This window comes from Taudactylus pleione, unplaced genomic scaffold (genome assembly GCF_031769625.1).
Source record: "Taudactylus pleione unplaced genomic scaffold, aTauple2 ptg000479l, whole genome shotgun sequence".
Lineage (NCBI taxonomy): Eukaryota > Metazoa > Chordata > Amphibia > Anura > Myobatrachidae > Taudactylus > Taudactylus pleione.
Genome location: NW_028284881.1, coordinates 2,476,514 through 2,488,577, shown reverse-complemented (window position 1 = coordinate 2,488,577; position 12,064 = coordinate 2,476,514).

The following is a 12,064-nucleotide window of genomic DNA, read 5'->3' as shown; positions in this document are numbered from 1 at the left end:
ATCCAAAGAGCTGTCACTATCAGTGAAGCAAGCCATCATTAGGCTGAAAAATCAAAACAAACCCATCAGAGAGATAGCAAAAACATTAGGTGTGGCCAACTCAACTGTTTGGAACATTCTTAAAAAGAAAGAACGCACCAGAGAGCTCAGCAACACCAAAAGACCCGGAAGACCACGGAAAACAACTGTGGTGGATGACAGAAGAGTTATTTCCCTGGTGAAGAAAAACCCCTTCACAATAGTTGGCCAAATCAAGAACACTCTCCAGGAGGTAGGTGTATATGTGTCAAAGTCAACAATCCAGAGAAGACTTCACAAGAGTGAATATAGAGGGTTCACCACAAGATGTAAACCATTGGTGAGCCTCAAAAACAGGAAGACCAGATTAGAGTTTGCCAAACAACATCTAAAAAAGCCATTACAGTTCTGGAACAAAGATCAACTTGTACCAGAGTGATGGGAAGACAAGAGTATGGAGAAGGAAAGGAAATGCTCATGATCCAAAACATACCACATCATCAGTGAAGCATGGTGGTAGTAGTGTCATGGCGTGGGCATGTATGGCTGCCAATGGACCTGGTTCTCTTGTATTTATTGATGATGTGACTGCTGACAAAAGCAGCAGAATGAATTCTGAAGTGTTTCGGGCAATATTATATGCTCATATTCAGTCAAATGCTTCAGAACTCATTGGACGGCGCTTCACAGTGCAGATGGACAATGACCCGAAGCATACTGCAAAAGCAACCAAAGAGTTTTTTAAGGCCAAAAAGTGGAATATTATGCAATGGCCAAGTCAATCCCCTGACCTGAATCCGATTGAGCATGGATTTCACTTGATGAAGTCAAAACTGAAGGGAAAATCCCCCAAGAACAAGCAGTGTGATGTTCTGGGTTGTTTGTGGACCCGGGGTGGTAGCAGGAGCGATCACAGAAGCAGATTTGAAAATAAAACTAGGATTTTTAATAAGTGCTTGAGTAAACATATAATGGCAGTAAATAAAAGTCCAGGAATATATAAATGTGCACAAGAGTTCTGTGGTGGGAGTAAAAGGGTTAATGTCCAAGTAGAAACAATTAGAGCTGTCCAGGTGTGCAGGTAGTGAAACTGAAAATAAACAAGCCAGGTATACAGGTAGTGAACTGAAGCGCAGGATGTCAGCAGGCTCAGGCACTCAGGTATGGGCAAGGGTGATGGAGGAAGCAGGGTAGTCCAGAGGGAGCTAGGAGCTGACAGGCAGACTGGCAGACAGCAAATTCACAGGAACAGGAAAGCACAGAGAACTCCCTCACAGCTAGGCTAAGATACACGTTGCACTGGCAAAGAAGGAAGGCACTGACCCTTCCTAAATACCCCATGCCGTGCTGTTGCTGGCCGGAGGGAACATGTGACTCACCAGGATTGGCCAGCCGCATCACATGGCCAGAAGGCAAGATGGCGGCGCCCATGCCAAACGGAATGGAGACGCTGCCAGGCCTTACCAGCGCAGAGTGACAACAGGCCCGCACAACAACGCGCGCAGCCAAAGCCCCCCGCCAGACACCAGCTCCGCCACCAGACAGCCCGCGCCACAATGACCTCACAGGTAACACTCGCCTAGCGCCATGCTGAAATACCCTGGCCGTGACAAGCAGGAACTGAAGACATTTGCAGTAGAGGCCTGGCAGAGCATCACCAGAGATGAAACCCAGCGTCTGGTGATGTCTATGCGTTCCAGACTTCAGGCTGTAATTGCCTGCAAAGGATTTGCAACAAAATATTAAAAAGTGAAAGTTAGATTTAGGATTGTTTAGTTTGTCCCATTACTTTTGGCCCCTTAAAAAGTGGGAGGCACATATAGAAACCGTTGTAATTCCTACACCGTTCACCTGATTTGGATGTAATTACCCTCAAATTAAATCTGAAAGTCTGCAGTTAAAGCACATCTTGTTTGTTTCATTTCAAAGCCATTGTGGTGGTGAATAGAGGCCAAAATATGAAAATTCTGTCAATGTCCCAATATTTATGCACCTGACTGTATATATATATATATATATATATATATACAGTATATATGTATGTGTATATATATATATACACACAGTATATATATATATATATACACATACACACACGCATCTTTCACAAAAAAACATAAGCACAAGCAAAGAAGTACATCGTCAGTTATTAAACACCCCCCACTGGCAACCCCCCCGTGCGCTGACAGTAAACCCCCGCCGGCGGCTCCTCCCCCACTGGGCACCCCCCACATAACTTCACCTGGGCTCCAGGTCCAGGAGAAAGCGCCGGGAATGCAGTCACCCGGTGGCAGCTCACAGCCTGGCTGTCTTGCAGTCAATGCTCCATCCTTCCTAGGAGGAGCTGCGCACTGCCGCAACAGCTCCCCCTACAGTCAGCCAGGCCAGCTCCAGCCGCAGCCACAGTTGCCTGAACTCCGGCAGCTCCTTTTAATAAAAAAATAAATAAAAATGTTGTTTAGCTGCGCAGCGATGGAGCGGCGGCCAGGGGGGGTTTCTAGGTACTCAGAAACCCCCCCTGCGTGCGAGTATGGAACCCCAATAGTGAGTTCCCAAATTCTCTCCTCTATTCTGCTTTATTGCTCTGTATTGTTCCAGAAATATGTCAAATTACAGTTACTGTACAATTGTTATGTCATGTTTTACTGTTATTTTGTATATGCCCCTGAATTGGGTGCAAAAACGTTGTGGTGCCATAAAAATAAAAGATAATACTACTACTAATAATAATAAATCATCATCACCATCACCACTCTACTTATGTGTTATTTGATAATGACTAGTTAACTCCTACACAGAGGCTGCAAACATTAGTTTCACGGAAGAAAACTTTCATAGTGTCTCACTAACAAGACTAGGTTCCGCAGTACATTGACAGTTTGGTAGTAAATCATAGTAATCTGGCAGTTGATTTGCTGCCAGACTGTCTGACATTAGTGTCCCTAGCACTGCAGCCAAACTGAGAACCAGTGCAATGCATTCTAGACAGATATGGGGGGATCTGGGATACCAGAACAGAAGTACTACTTCAGTGTTTCTGTCCCATCAAACACTCCACAAAACTCACACCTTGTGGGGCTACTGAGGACAGTGGCAGGGCCGGTAGACAATGTGGAGCTCAGGGCGAAAGTTCCTTTGGTTCGCCCACCCCCACCCCCACCAAGTGCGGCTCACTGATCTCATGCAGGCATATGTATTCACCGTTTGGCTCCCCCACAGACTGGGTGGTCACAGTGCAGCTTTTGATCCTGAAGAAGAAACACCTAATTCCCTATGTTATTGAGGGCATGTTATCCTTTCTATTGATGTCACTCAGCAGAATTAAACTCACCCCCCCACAGACACACCGCCCCCATCCTCCTCCCAGACACACCACCCTATCATCCTCCTCCCAGACACACCGCCACCATCCTCCTCCCAGACACACCGCCCCATCCTCCCAGACACACCGCCCTCATCCTCCTCCCAGACACACCGCCCTCATCCTCCCAGACACACCGCCCTCATCCTCCTCCCAGACACACCGCCCTCATCCTCCCAGACACACCGCCCCATCCTCCTGCCAGACACACCGCCCCCATCCTCCTCCCAGACACACCGCCCCATCCTCTTCTCAGACACATCGCCCTCATCCTCCTCCCAGACACACCGCCCTCATCCTCCTCCCAGACACACCGCCCCCATCCTCCTCCCAGACACACCGCCACATCCTCCTCCCAGATACACCGCCCCCATCCTCCTCCCAGACACACTGCCTCCATCCTCCTCCCGGACCCAGACACACTTCCACCATCCTCCTCCCGGACCCAGACACACTGCCCCAAGTTCCATCTAATAGTTTTCTTTGCTCGGCTGAGCCTCAGGTACCTGACGTGTGCAGATACACATCTCTTGCAGCTTCTCCTCAGGCAACATTGTTGGCTGGGGAGTGGGAATCCCACAGTTGGGACGGTCCTCTGTATTGCAGCTGCAGGGTGGACTAGAATACTCACGCCCTGCATTCTGGGAAAGGAAGAGCGCAGCTGCAGTCCACATATATATTGTGTTGGCGTATGGTCGGGCGCAGTGCTGGGGAGCCCAGTGTCAGCGCCCCCAGGACCCAGCGCCCCGGGCAATAGTCCTGCCAGCCTGCCCCTTCAGTCACCCTTGGTCAGTGGGCTGTTGCTTGCGCCTATATTAGGTACCAATGAGAAATATTTTTGTGATTATTTCAGAAATAATTATGTGAAAAATAATGTAGGAAGTATATATTGATTCCTACCTATCTATACACTCTTAAATGTCGCTAAATAGCGTTATGAGTCGCACAAGAAATAATTGCTCTCCAGACTTTGTTTGTGGTTCCAAAGCACAAAAAGATATTATTCACCAAAAAGCATTTAGTTACATGCTGTGATCTAAATACAATTAGCGCGAACAAATTATACAATCACAAGGTACAGTCGATACATACGCAAGCGCACCGGTCCCAGTTACAGTCATCAATTCAGAGGTCTGTGGTCATCCCAAAGAATGGCTACTAACTGGGACCGGGACACAGGCTATATACCCTAACAGATCATGATAACAACAATGTAGACAGACAAACATAATTCCATTGGTTCTTGGTCTTTGTAGTACGCTGTAGTTCATAGGACAGTTCACTAGGGGTATGTCCCAATTCTCCAGATTACATTGTCGTTCTTTAATTGATTTAAATTAGATAGAGACACTAAATTACAGTGTACACATTCTAACCAATAATTTCCTATATTCCATAACCATTGAACGCAATATGCGACTCCCTCGCTGATAGGTTCAGATATCTGGAAATAAACAGTGTGTCAGTTTAGTACCAAACATGCCATGTTTATCATGTTGTATACCATAAATATTAAATACATGCATTTTATATCATAATTAATAACTTTAATATAAACCATAATGTGCAGGAACCTTTTATGAGTGCGTGTATATTTATGATTATATGTAAGTATGCGTTGTGTGTCTTCATGCAGCGGAAAAAGGTGCGCTGTGTGTTTCTATTTATAATTGCAACTGTATATCTATGTGTGCACGCATTGTGGATACCCATGTGATCGTTTAAGTGTATATATATATATATATATATGTACATATACACACATATATGTGTGTATATATATATACACATACATACACACATTCACATATATATATATATATATCCTCAAACTGGTCATTATTTTACTTCTGTCTAGACTAAAGGAATGACAATGGGGTTTTGTCCTGTTCATGGATGGAGCAAGCCTTGGCAAACAATCTGATAATTTTAACAAAAGACTCCCCTAATACAACTTAAATACATCAGCATTGGATATTTGTTAATAATAGCTACACGTCTGGCAATTGTTTATTAATCTACATTTAGGACACTTCAATTGTGCATATCAGTGTCTGGGTTACAGTATGTTTAAATTGCCACACAAATACTGTGTATATATTTTAAGTAAACACTCGCAGTATCTTTGTGTATTATTGATTATTTGTCACAGACATGTCTACAAGACAAGTCTGTCATCACTGAATTTATGAATTCTTTAAATATATATATTTATATGTGTATCCGTGCGTATGGGGTATGATAGGGTTTTAAACAGTATGCAGTGGTAATGCGATCGCACGATGCTAATAATAGCATATTAGCATCACACACCATGGTTTCATGCTGGCGACGCAAGATGGCGTCATCAGAGGCAACCTAAAATGGCGTCGCTCGATATTAATTTTAAGATCTGATCTCAGCCAATCATCCGGCCTCGACATATATATAGCCAATAACAGAATTTGCATCCGTTTCTGTGCTCAGGTGTTGTTGTTATATGGAGGGGGTCTATGTATAAATTCAGATTTACACATGTCCATTCCTTCGGAACTCACAGCATCAGTCAGAGCCTGATTCAGAGATGGACGGTATTGCGCAGACGCACAGAAGCAGCTATGCAATACCGTCCTATAATATGCAAATGCAGCAGGAGGTGTCTATAGGAAATACTACCATAGGAATAGACACCTCCTGCATTGCTTTTGCGATCCGAGTGCAGCGTCTGTAGACACTACCTGGAATCTCAATCGCGACAGAACAAATAATCACTTATAGATACAAGAAGGAATGAGAATATGTGACATAGTTTTACTAAACACTACCATTAGATGTTTCAGGCATATGTTACATTACACGTATGGAAAATCTCTGTAACATTTTCTGTTGCTTTATTCATCTCTACGCACTTGTTATCACTGTGGGGTGCATGTTATTTAATAAATAAATGCCAATTCTTTCTGTTATAAAAAAAATAACATATGTTATCTTACTTCTGTATTAGATCACACCAAATTTCAGCTTGGTTCCACTTCCCACTGTACTGTCCAATGGGATTGATAGTGCTGATAACGCCCTCTCTTAAAATGATTAGAAGGCAGATGTGCCTGCTGATCCCTCAGTAACCTCCAGCTTTCTGTAACTGTGCGGTATTTTCTCAGTGGCTTTTTTTCCAGTAACTTGCAGGAGGTCAGATATATAGGGGTATATTTACTAAACATAAAGTTTTTAGAAGTGCAGATGCTGCTCATAGCAACCAATCAGATTCTATTTAACAATTAACTAGCACCTTCTAGAAGATAATAGCTAGAATCTGATTGGTTGCTATGGGCAACATCTCCACTGCTAAAAACTCTTAACTGTAGTAAATAAACCCCTTAAGCTGCATACACACACAACGATTTAGTAAATGAACGATTTTAGTAAACGATTTTCGTTCATTTTTTCAAGGGAAAAATGAACGAAAATCGTTTACTAAAATCGTTCATTTACTAAATGTAATGGACGATTTTTTTTTAACTACAAACGATTTTTGCATATTCCCTTACTGAAAATCGTTGAGTTGGTCAGTCTGACTGAACTACAAACGTGAACGTGCATGAACGATAATCGTTCATCGTTTTAACTTAGAAAGTGAACGATTTTTCAACGATGAACGATAATCGATATCGTTTATCGATAATCGTTCAAGAAATCGTTGTGTGTGTATGCACCTTTAGAGTTTAAATTTAAACACAGACAGCAAAAAAAATATTTCTGTAGCTCTTTCTCCCCAAAATAAACGTGACATAATCATGATTCCTGTCAATGGATCACTATTGCTTATGACTAGCATACAATTATATGCTTGTTTGCTACAATAATACACATTTAACTGAGGTTGAAAATATAGCATTTTTCATTGTGGAACATACAGCTCCAAGCATTTTACATGCTCGTATACATGCAGAAGATCCATATTAGTCATATTATAAGCAATAGACCACTGAATAGAATTTAAATAATGAAAATCAGTTGGAGAGATCAATAGCGATCATCCACTTAATCTGGGTACACACCATGCAAAGGTGCGATCCAGTGATGCAACGATGCAGTGTAACAATAAATTGCGCACGCTGTACACACACTCTACAAACTGGTGTACTACGGTGTGATTTACCGCGTCATTCATTGAATCATCCCATCTGCAGTGCAGAACGGCAGATGGAATGATGCGATGAACAACCGCCGTGAACGACAGATCAGGCGTACACACTATACAATGGGTATGATATATATCGTTCCGATCCTCCTCCTGCGCATGCGTGAACCCAAGTGCACACATGCTCAGTAGCACTGCTAAGTCAGACTCTGCAGTGCTAAGCAATGGTAAAATGATCCGCAGGGACAGCTGATCTTTGGATTGCTGCAGCAAGTTAGAATGTCAGTTATTGGGTGAACTTTTTAAGCATACATTCTCCCACCTCATGATAAGACGCCTGCAACAGCGCTTGCAGTTGGCCGATTGTTGCGTACTGTGCATGCAGTGCGCGAAGGCACCACTGCGACTGCACTGCAATCAAGCAGACGACGTAGAGCCATCGCAGAGTGATTGACAGGCAGTGAGCATTTGGGGGTGGTTATATGGGGGGTGTTCGGAGAAACGCAGGCGTGTCTGTCCGTTTGAATGCCCTACTTACTGCGTGCAACGAGGTTAGCAATTTCTAAGTAGGGTCAGGGCTGCTGTAATTCTGCGTGACGGACCGATGGTATTCGATGTAATCGATGTATTATGGGGTTTGTAAGGTATTACGGGTGTGAGATAGCGGTAGTGGGAGGCAGTGGGCCTCTCTATGCTGGCAGTGCGATAGCATAAAGGCCGGATTAACAATGGGGCTGGTGGTGCTGCTGTAGACAGGAAAAAATGTTTTCCTACTACAGCAGCCTAACAGTGGCCACCCGAGGCCCCGCCCCATCCCTCATGGCCGCAGGGGATAAAACACTGTGATCTGCACCTGTTACACTGACACACTATGGAGGCTCAGGGGAAGGCGATACACCAGTGTGGTGTGATATGCTTTTATATTTCTGTCTACATGTGAGTGAGATGCTGTAATACATTTGTGATTGTTTTATGTGACAATATTGCACTACGTATTTGTTGGTCTCTTTCTGTATGAGGGGAAACAAGTTCATACGTACATGACTAAAACAGGAGTGGATATCACTACCCATGAAAAGAGGTGATCCTGGGAGGTGAATATTCAATATCCTCCTTTGGTTGTGATGTGCTTGAATTTTGTCGTCCACATGTTAGTGGGATATATTGGTTCACCACACATCCATTTATTTATGTGACAATATTGCACTATGGGCCTGATTCAGAGCCCCTCGCAAAAAGCGAGCGCTCGCTCTGAATCAGGGCGGCCGCATGTGTTTTTTTTTTTTTTGGCCTCCTGCTAAGCTTTAGCGAGCGGCCAGATGATGGTCGCGACCATCGGGCTTGCGACTAAACCCTTGTGGTAGGGTCTCGTCCGTCGCAAGCCCCAGTGAGCGTCCGGCTCTAATAGAGCCGGGAGCTCACCACTGACATCACTCGTGATGTCAATGGTGCCGCCCCCAAACGGTAGACGTTCCTTCGGGAACGCCTCAGTTTGGCAAGCCACCCCCCCGACTCGCCTACCAAACAGGGCGAGCTGTCGATCAACATCGACAGCCGCCCGTTTTGGATGCGAGCGCCCGACCGAGTGATTTCTCGCTCACTCCAGGGCTTGCGCAGTGCGCACGCCGTGCATGTGCACTGCCCACCCATCGACCCAATTGCGAGCGCATAGTGCTTGCGAGCGGGTCTGAATCAGGCCCTATGTGTTGTCATATTTTTGTTTGAGGAAGAAAAAAAACAAAGTCCCTCAAAGGTGTACAGAACTTTTAAGGACAAGCCAGAAGATACACATATATATATCCTATTAAATTTATCAAGAAGTAAGAACTTTTTGGACTTATGGTTATTTAAAGTGGAACGCGCCATTGGGATCCACATAAAAAGCCAAAAGGAAAGGGAAGTGCAGGACACAGGGCAGAAAAGGGCAGGCTGGCTGGCTGGACTAGTGGGGGTGTAGGCACAGGACAGAGAAGGCTGGCTGGACCGGGGGAGGAGGGAGGGAGGAACAGGGCATGGAAGGCTAGCTGGACTGGGGGGACGGGGACAGGAAAGGCTGGCTGGAGTGGGGGGGACAGGTAACGCTGACTTGACTTCAGGGAACACTGTCTGGACTTGGGGGGGTGAAGGCTGGCTGTACTATGGAGAGACTTGGAAGGCTGGCTGGACTAAGTGGGAAGGCACAGGGCAGGGAAGGCTGGCAGGACTAGGGAGAGACAGGGAAGGCTGGCTGGACTACGGGGGGAGGCATAGGGCAGAGAAGGCTGGCTGGGAGGGGGGGCAGAGCAGGAGAGGCTGGACTAGGGGGGAGCACACGGCAAGGCCAAGGAGTACCTTTCTTTCTTCAGCTGGCACAGGTAGAAGTCATGGGGGCCCGGGTGGCAGCGGCAGCCAGGAATGGTAGAGAGAATAGCTGTACATCGCCGACTGCATTTCAACTGTGGCGCAGGCTCCCTCCTGATTGGATGCCGTTCCGCAAGCTCTGGCTGGCTTGCGGTCGGCCGCGGCGCCTAATAGTTGAAATACTGTCGGCGATGTATAGCTATTCTCTACCATCCCTGCCTGCTGCTGCCACTGGGCCACCCCCCTCTCTCTCCACTCTCTCTAGCCCGGGACTCGAGGCTCAGCGGTCCCCCCCCTGATGGTGGCCCTGGAAACCCAGGTGAGTGAGTGATCCTATAGAGCACAGGTTCTCAAACTCGGTCCTCAGGACCCCAAACAGTGTATGTTTTCCAGGTCACCCAGCAGGTACACAGGTGTATTCATTACTCACTGACACATTTTGAAAGATCTACAGGTGGAGCTAATTATTGTACTTGCGATTCTGTGAGACCTGGAAAACATGCACTGTTTGGGGTCCTGAGGACCGAGTTTGAGAACCTGTGCTCTAGAGAGATGTCAGGCAAGGTCAGTTCTGCTGGCTGCTGCTGATCAGCATGAGTGTATGTGTATGCAGGCACCGAAAATATTTGAATAAATAAATATGCAAGTGCATACGTGTGTGTGTGTGTGTGTGTATATGCGAGTATATTTAGTGTGTTTATATATAAATTTATATATTTTTTTTCCAGACTGGTGAACTGAGCAGTATGCTGAGAGACTGAAATTTAGAGTCTAGGCTAAAAGCTTACCTTCCCGGTGGATTTAAATCTCCAGTAGAAGTAGATAACCAGTTGCTAGCAAGACGGACTGGCTGAGAGACTTATTGTTTGATCTAATGCTAATAGCTTACTTTGTCACCATCCTTAAATTGATTTTCCTGGTGGATATATACTGCCGGTAGAAGTAAATAACCAGTCCCTAACAAACACCCCTGAGGAAGTCATTTATGACTAAACGTGTTGAGTGACACGATATCAAGATCCAAAGTGGGCCCTACAGGATGTCAAAGTGCTTGTCCCTATACAGGGAGACAGCAAGTGTACTAACATCTGTCCCATAATGGTCAAGATGTCTATGTATATGTGAGAATAACACAGTTTTAATAAAACTGTGTACTAAAAGAAATAAAGTTATTAGTTGTATTTTGGTGAAAAAGGTCTCTTAGTAGGTCTGATAGGGGGAATATAAAATTCACCATTATCCCCTCACAACACTCTGGGTCTCATTAAGCAAGCGGGTCGATGTTGAGGCCCTGCACACACTCAGCAGCCGCACTGCGCGTGCGCAAGCCCTGGAGCGAGAGAGCAATTCTCTCGCTCCGGGACTCACTACAAAAGGGGCGGCTGTGGATGGTGATCGACAGCTCGCCCCATTTTGTAGGCGAAGCGCGGCTACACAAACGGAGGCGTTCCCGACGGACGCCGGCCGTTTGGGGGCGGCCCCACTGACATCACTCATGATGTCAGTGGTGAGCTTCCGGCTCTAATAGAGCCGAAAGCTCACTGGGGCTTGCGGTAGATGAGACTCTACCACAAGGGTCTCGTCTTGACCATCGCGACCATCAACCTGGCCGCTCGCTAAAGCTGTGGGTGGTCACCCACAGTCTAGCGAGCGGCCAGGAGGCCGGCTCTGACCATAGAAGTGGCCGCCCTCTTTCATTGCGAGCGGCTCTGAATGATGTCCTCTATGTATTATACTATATAAAAGGGGAATTGGATCCCATATAGAGTTGTATAATCTAGTTTAGGCGCTCACCGAAAAACTTTATCATATGCCACAAATGGTCCGGCACTCACATATAAATATAACTTAACCCAGTGCCCCCACAGATACACAGCAATAGAAACTCCAAAAGGTGCGGCACTCAGGGCATATTGAACAAAATACTCTGACACGTGAAGATAACTTCAACGTTTCAATCTATTGAAATATTGTCATCGTCAGCCCTGAGTGTCGCAGTTTTGGGAATTTCTAAATTTATATATATACAGTCAGGTCCATAAATATTGGGACATTGACAGAGTTTTCATATTTTGGCCTCTATTCACCACAATGGCTTTGAAATGAAACAAACAAGATGTGCTTTAACTGCAGACTTTCAGATTTAATTTGAGGGTAATTACATCCAAATCAGGTGAACGGTGTAGGAATTACAACGGTTTCTATATGTGCCTCCCACTTTTTAA